Below are 8024 nucleotides of genomic sequence, written 5' to 3' on the forward strand. Positions count from 1 at the left end.
AGCACAAGAGTTACTCTCTTTTTTGGAGAGTTACAGTGTTAACATTTACTAGATGTGTAAAAGTAGATATGTTTAGAATTTTTTAAAAAACATACACCTTTTTTGAAATTTATTTAAAAAAAATTAAAGTACAAATTTTTACAAATTCTTTTTTTTATCAGTCTTTTTTTGGTTGGCTAGAAGATATTGCTTTTAGCGATAAGTCCGCCAAAGTACATGTATTTTGTAATGGAATTTTAAAGTGATAAAAAAAAATTATTTTGCTTTAAACATTTTTATCTCAGTTTTTTAGGTTCAACTAAGTTAAGCAAATGTGTTTTCTACATAATATTTGATGGAATTCACGTTTTGCAATATATGTTTTATCGCGAGAACTTTATTAAGCTTTTCTTGGCGAAATGCCATCACAGATCGAGTAGCGTGCCCAAAATAATAAAGTAATACCACTTTCTTTCGGCATTTAAATCTGTCCCTCCATACACCAATCACATGTAAAAAATACATTATGTCTTATGTAATCTTCCCGAGTATTTAAAAATATCTCCCGGGTATGAAATTTTATTAAAAAGGTACGATTTATAATTGACTTTAATCAAATAATTAACCGCGTTTAAAATAGAAGTTTATGCAACATACTGAGTTTGTCCAAATTTTTGTAAAAAGGAATAAATTTTGCCGCTAGAGAGTAATAAGAATTAACATTTAATAATATGATAATTTCATTTCATTTTTTTTTTCATTTCATTTTTTTTTTTTTTTGCACCACAACAGGCCAGGAGTCATAATTACAGTGGTGAATTAGAGTAACAATCACCATTCTGCGAATGTTTGAACATCGATATTTTTTTAATTCTCCCCTCTGTAGATGATTTATGTGAAGTATGTAAATCCTCCACTACCTGACGGTACAAATTTGTCCAAGTGCAAAATAACTCATATATTTGTATAATGAGAATGAATTTGATGAAACTAACCACTGTTGGTATATATTTGAACGTTTTCAAATAGCTTCGATTATTATGAAGTAATTAATTCTATCGTGGAGTGGTCAGAGCGGTTGCCTACCATGCAAGAGGTCTCGGATTCGATTCCCGACATGGTTGGCATGAAATACTTATTTGAAAAAGGTGTTTTGAAACTAGAATATTTCAACTTTGCTGGACTGGCACCTGAAGCCTAAGACTGAACATCTTACCTTCACGTAACAGAAAAGATACGTTGCGGTTGGTGTAACCAATCCAGTGCCCTATGCACCATTAGTTGCGGAAAGGGAATGATGATAATGATGATGATGATTAGTTTTTGCGTAGGGCTGTCACCTTTTTGGTTGTGTTAAAATACTATCCTTTACAAACTTCAATATTAAAATAATGAATAAGAACGTTATTTATTATTTATTGTTTTTGTTTGTTTATAATGTTGGTTTTGATTTATTTTTTGTAAATATATCGTATCGCAAAAACTACAGCTTTTTTATGTTGCAATTCCTTGACGGTACAAATGTGTAGCACTGCTTTTTTAAAAAAATAAGAGTAGTACGTTATTTTTTTTCAAGTTATAAATAAAATCTACGAAAAAAAACTATATTTAAAAACTCTACGAAATCTATATTCAGGGATCAAAGGATTAAAGAGCCAATAATATTCATAATTATAATTTAATAATCTTTACTAAGCACTTTTATGCACCGGCTATGCACACCACATAACCGAACATCGCACGCAACTACACTGGCTCAGTATCAGGCATAGAAGAAATATTCACATTCTATCGCTTCTTCACAATATTTTAAATAATCCCATTTCGCCTGTTTATCTGAGAGAGCTCTTCCAACCTCTATCACAACACGGACTATCTCTTAGTTCTAGTAACGAAAGAACCCTTTTAATACCCTTTCATCGCTTTAATTTTTTGCGTCCTCTTTCACAGTAGTAGCTGCTCGATTGTTGAATAATCTACCCACTAATGTTAGAGACGACCCTTCCTTATTTACATTTAAGACATGATTAAAATGTCAATATCTAAATATTTAAGTTGTTCCTTTATCCTTCTTCTTTCCTTCCCATCCCCTTTCCTCTCTTCATACTATAGTGTTAATTTTTTGTGTATTTTTATTTTCTTAATCTTTGTTTTTAATTTTTGTATAAAATTGTAAGATTCAATATGTCCATATGTCCATGTACTTGTAATTTTCTCAAACTAAACGGTTTGGGTAGGTAGGAAGAAATTGCCTTAAGGCATTATGCCCGCCTTTATATGTTTTTAAACTGTATATGTATAAAAAGTGTTAATTAAATAAATAAACACTTTTAAGAAAAAATCACATTTGCATCGCAAAATTAATATTAAATTCTAAAAAAAATTTAGTGTCAATTTTTTAAAAGAAAATCACACACGTATTTGTTCTACAATCATGGCAAAATAAAAGACATGTTTTTGGACCATAAGACGCACTTTCTCACTCATTTCAAAATTCAACCAAAAATTGGTGAGCGTCTTACGGTCCGAAGGTCTTATTATCCGCAAATACGGTATTTGAAAACGCAAATTATTTTTTCAACGCTTTCACGACATCTCCAAGATTTTATTTTTATTATTCATTTATTAGAGAAGTACAAATCTATATACATAAAAAGCAATGTTCGTATGTATGTCCTCGATGGACTGAATAACTACTGGACCGATTTGCGAGCGGTTTTCAGCGGAATGTAGATCTTTGCCATGAGCATATTTATAACATTTAATATTGTCAATTTATTAAGTAGAAAAAAGTTAGATGCTTAAATTGTTTTTTATCGCTCACCAGGGCTGCATTCGCCGAGAATGTATGTACAAAAAAATTTAAAAGATGTTTTTTTTTATTGTTTGAAAAAAATGTTTTTGAATGAAAAATATCATGTGTTTTTTTATGGATCCCGATGAAATTTGTTTCTTGAATTTTTCAAAATTTCTGCCCATTTATTTATTTTATGTAAAATAATATTAACTGACATTTTATACATTTTTGAAAATCGCATTTCCCCATACAGTGCTCTCCTGTTGGTTAGAAGGTCAAAGTTTGACATTTGCAAAAAGAATTCTACATTTGAAAATTCATTATTTTATGTTCTGGAATTCATAAATCATAAACAAGTACCCAGGTACAAGTACGCTAATTACAATAATTGATATTAAACTTTCGATTGTGTTCATTTCGTCTATATACAAGTATTGACTTAAATCTAGCAACGGCAAAGGATTGGCGGGTTCAGCTCGTATTATATAAAATAGTAACGTATCTCTAACTCCATGAGACCATAAATAAGCCCTTTGTTGAGTTGGGAAACCACATAATGGAAAGTGGAAGGATACATACTATGTAATGTTATTAAAAATAATTGTTTAGAACCACTAACTACCTTTTATGTGTCTTCCGGTTCCGAGACGTACTTTTCATTTCGTCAGGACCTAGAAAATATGTAAAACCATTACAGAAATGATTATTACAATTTTGCTATGATTTTTTTAGTATTACAGAATGTTATAAATCCGGTTTATTTGATGAGATTATGCGGATTTTATGATCAGATTATCTAAAACGGATCAACTTTGGATGGCTTCAGCCAGACAACAGAATTTGATTCAGGATACGGCACTACCCTCTGTAAGGAGTGACGCTTTACCCACCGTTAAACTACTGGGAGTCTTCCTTAATTCTGACCTTTCTCTTGACGCCAAAATTAGCATAAAGATAAGTTCATGCTTCTACCAGCTGAGACAGATTAAATGCATACGCAAAAATTTGCCAGCTGATGCCGTCCGTCAATTAATGAATGCGTTTGTAGTGTCTTGAGTCGATTATTGTAATAGTATCTACGGAGGTCTACCAATGAATAAAATGACTCGCCTACAGTCTGTATTGAATACCGCAGCGAGACTTATTTTTGGAATTTCTAAGTTCAGTCATAATAAAAATTGTAATGTGAATATCAATTTCATATCACCATCTAGACATCAAGCAGACTGGTGAAAAAATAATCTATTCATCTAAAGTCTTTTTTTGATATTTATTTGTGATTTTCAAAAATTTTCAAGCGAGTAACTTATAGCACGTGAACATTTTCCTAAAGAACTGCGTGGTTTGAATTATTTATATGTGTCCCCAAAATGTCTGGCGGAGCGTGGATGATAAAAATAAACACAAAAATGATATTCCAAAGAATCCAACTTTAGATTATTATAAATTTTATCATTTACAACTCGTTGAAAATGGCCGGAAAATCGAAATATTTGGGTAAATAATAAGAACGAAAATATTCCGTTATTTTCACAAAAAATAAATTAATATCAGAAATAGACATAGAATTAAGAATAGTCCAGAAACCGCATACGCACACCCAACAGAAGGCGACTAAACTACTCACGAATGAGTAGGTTTACGTTTTGACCCATTAGTTTCTTTGTAGACGTCGCTCAGTACGCAACTCCTGATTTGAATTGAACTATGCCGTGTTGTGTCCCTTTAAAGGGTAGAAATACTGCAAGGACCTTGAAGAAACAGGATGGTATCGCATTTCATGTGTAATTAGCAAACTAATGTTTAAGTAGCAAATGCATTATTTAAAAATTATATTATTTTTCCATCTGTCAGATTGTCAAAGAAACAAAATGGAAATTTCGTTAGTGTTGCCAGGGTAGTAATTTTTTTTACCCTACTTTGCTCATATGATAAGAAAATCAATAAAAAATTGGACTTCGGGTTAAACAACTCTGTGGTGGACATTTGGCCGACATTATCTTTAAAACATCAAATATTATTTAACATGATATAAAAATATCTGTTTTATGTAAAATAAAATTTGTTTTAAATTTAAAGATCAAAGTTCATTAATTCAAAAACTCTAATGAATTCATTAATTTCCTTACGATTTCTGAATTTCTACATATTAACTTATTTTTAACGGGTTTTTAGTAATGCTGAAATAATTTCAACTGATATTTTATACATTTTTGAAAAACGGATTCTTACACAAAATATTCCACTGTTGATATGTAGCGCAGAGTTTTACATTTTAAAAAAGAATTCTATATTTGAAAATAAATTATTTTATGTTTTGGAATTCAACTATAAACAATTACCCAGGTACCTAATTAAATTGAATATTGGAATATAATTAATTTTTAGTTTCGGAATTCAATCATAAAGAAGTACCTAGGTACCTACTTATTAATGAAAAGTCATTTTCCTTCTATCCGAGCAGTTTTTGCATACTTTTACGAAACAGTCAGGCATTTCACTTTTCATTTATTTTAGTTCCGAATTAAATGTCAAGCTCATGTCAAAACACGGCTGGCGATTAAAGAATGGCTAAACTTACGTTTGAAATGGGTTGAGTGTCGTAATTATAGAGGGTTGAGGGTAATTTGCGCCTTAACTTTTCTTCATTAACACGTATTCCCGTATTTTCTCCCTGGATTATGGCACCAGAGCAGTGCTTTTGGCACAATTTTGATTTAAGCACAACAAGGACTCTTAGCTAATCTCACAAAGAGATAAAACGAAAAACGAACCCTCTTTTCGAATATATAAATAGCTCAAAAAAGTCCGAAATAAATAACATGTGTCCTTATTTACGAAAAACGTTTGTTCAATCAGCTAATAGCATGCAAGCCAACGTTCAGGCAGGGCTACGTCTGGCGGGTCCGCTAGTTTCTTATAAAAGGGAAGTTTTTTTTTTTTTAAATTTTTTTATTTTGATAGTGTAATTATACATTTTTACAATTTAAAAAAAAAATCACTTGTTATATTTTTACTAAAACTAAAATCCCACCATGCCACTTTCTGTAGCTTGTTGGTGAAGATTATATTTATACTAACTTAATAATATTATTTACATTTATAAAAACAATGAATAACAGATAAAAATTAACAGCCGGAAAGATCAGAATAAACATGTTTATACAAATAATAATACATAAATTATTTTTTTGAATCCAATAAAATATATAAAAAATTTAAATATTTATAAATAAGCTACTATTCATGAATAAACTTTTGATCGAGTACTTGTTTTTCTAACCCTCGGGGTGCTAATAAATTATCAAATGTTGTACTAACAATTAATTTGCTGTGGTCATGTAGTTCCTCAGAAGTAGGTAATTTCTATAAAAATGTTTATTGTTTGTTATTGTCATTTTCGTCATTCTGTACCTACAGGGTCAAACTAAGAGGGCTAATCGTAGTATTTTTTTCATTCTTGATATATATCAACAGAGATGAAGAAACTTTTATTTTTCGAATTTCCGTTTCTTATATATTATATTTTTTTGAATGATTGATTGTGTCTGTCATGTACGGGCCCATTTCACACGTATCGTGCCAATCCATTTGGCCCGGTAAATCAGGTTAGGTGGATACTTATTTATTATGTTATTTTCCAGTTTGATTCATTTAGTGTCTACTCGCGGGTGAAAATTTTGCTAAAAAAAATCGAGTGAAGATTAATCGGCCTCGTGGTGTACTGGTTCGTGTGTTTACTTGCCGATTGATAAATGAAATAATGTAAAAAATAAAACATGAAACAGTCTTAAAATATTTAAGTTTGTCCAAATGTTTGTAGACAAGACTGGATTTCACCCCGTCGGGAGTCATTAAGGTTAACAAAATACAACAGGGATGGAGAATACCTTAAATAAGGGAATATGGAAGTCTAGGCATTTACAGGGATTATGACTTGACATTGGCTGTTTTAAGTAGCCACTTTATACACTGTATAACATTCACCATATTGCCTATGTTTGAACATCCATATTTCTTCAATTCTTCTATTTCTTGATTTTAGTGAAGTTAAAGAGCTTTATTGTTGTGAAGAGATTCATCTGACTGAATTATTTCACAAACTAGGCAACGCCTGAAAACAATTTTGCAATTTGATTGACATAAAATATTTCTTTAATTAGGGTTTTTTACAATAGAATATTTCAAAGTCCCCCAAAGGTAATTCAACGGATCAGTAGGAAGAACCGACCGATAAGAAACGGAAGAGTACTCGAGACGTAACACGCGCGGTTATTTTAAAAATATAAAACTTTAACAAATCATAGCGCTAATAACACGATAAATCTTCTCTTATTTTTTATAATTTTGGCTTAATTTATTATTCTTTCAAAAATATATAACAAAACCAATGAACTTCTCCATTAGATCACTAAGCAAGACATTATCGCTCTCTTCAATCCGTGCATCATATCCGAGGAGGGTGATCACACCTGACTCCAGGCATGGCTCATCTGTGGACAGCCTCCCTCCATTTGGAACGGTCTTATGCTCTTCGGTAGGCATTCGTCAGTAATCTTCTTCTTTGGCCTTCTGCCTTTCACTGCTGGATATAAGCCTCTTCCATATCCTTCAATTTCTTTCGGTCAGTTGCTGCTTGCAGCCAATTTTTGCCCCCTACAGCGTTTATGTCGTCGGACCATCTTTTTCGAGGTCTTCCGACGCCTCTCTTACTCCCCCAAGGTCAGTCTTAAAATTTTAGGAGTCCATCTTGTGGAGTCTTGACTCTTAACATATCCTGCTCATTGTCATTTTTGTCGTACTACGCGATCCACGATATCCGCTATTCTGGTTCTGTTCCTAATTTCCTCACTTCTTGTTCTTATACCGAGCATGGATCTTTTCATGGATCGCTGTGGACATTTGAGCTTTTCTACATTTCCTTTTTTAAGACCAATGCGTATGTAGTCACTGGCAGTACACATAATTCATATGTTTTCTTTTTCGTCAGTAATAGTTTTAATAATTCAGTGACTAAGCCGGTTGTCGGTTGACGTCAAAGCGACCTTGTCTCTTCGACACTTTCCAGGAGGATAGGTTTCTCCCAACTATCAGAGTTCGCCCTGGAAATGCGTCAAAAGAACTGCAGGATTATTTTCTCGCACATGAATGTAAGTCTTTCTTTTATATCTAGTTTCTGGAGTATATATATTTGAACGTCTGGCTGTCTACGGAATCCGAAGCAAGACACGCGCATCATTTAATAAGA

The sequence above is a fragment of the Micrasema longulum genome, unplaced genomic scaffold (assembly GCF_059751315.1).
Source record: "Micrasema longulum isolate JH-2025_06_02 unplaced genomic scaffold, ASM5975131v1 h1tg000039l, whole genome shotgun sequence".
NCBI lineage: Eukaryota > Metazoa > Arthropoda > Insecta > Trichoptera > Brachycentridae > Micrasema > Micrasema longulum.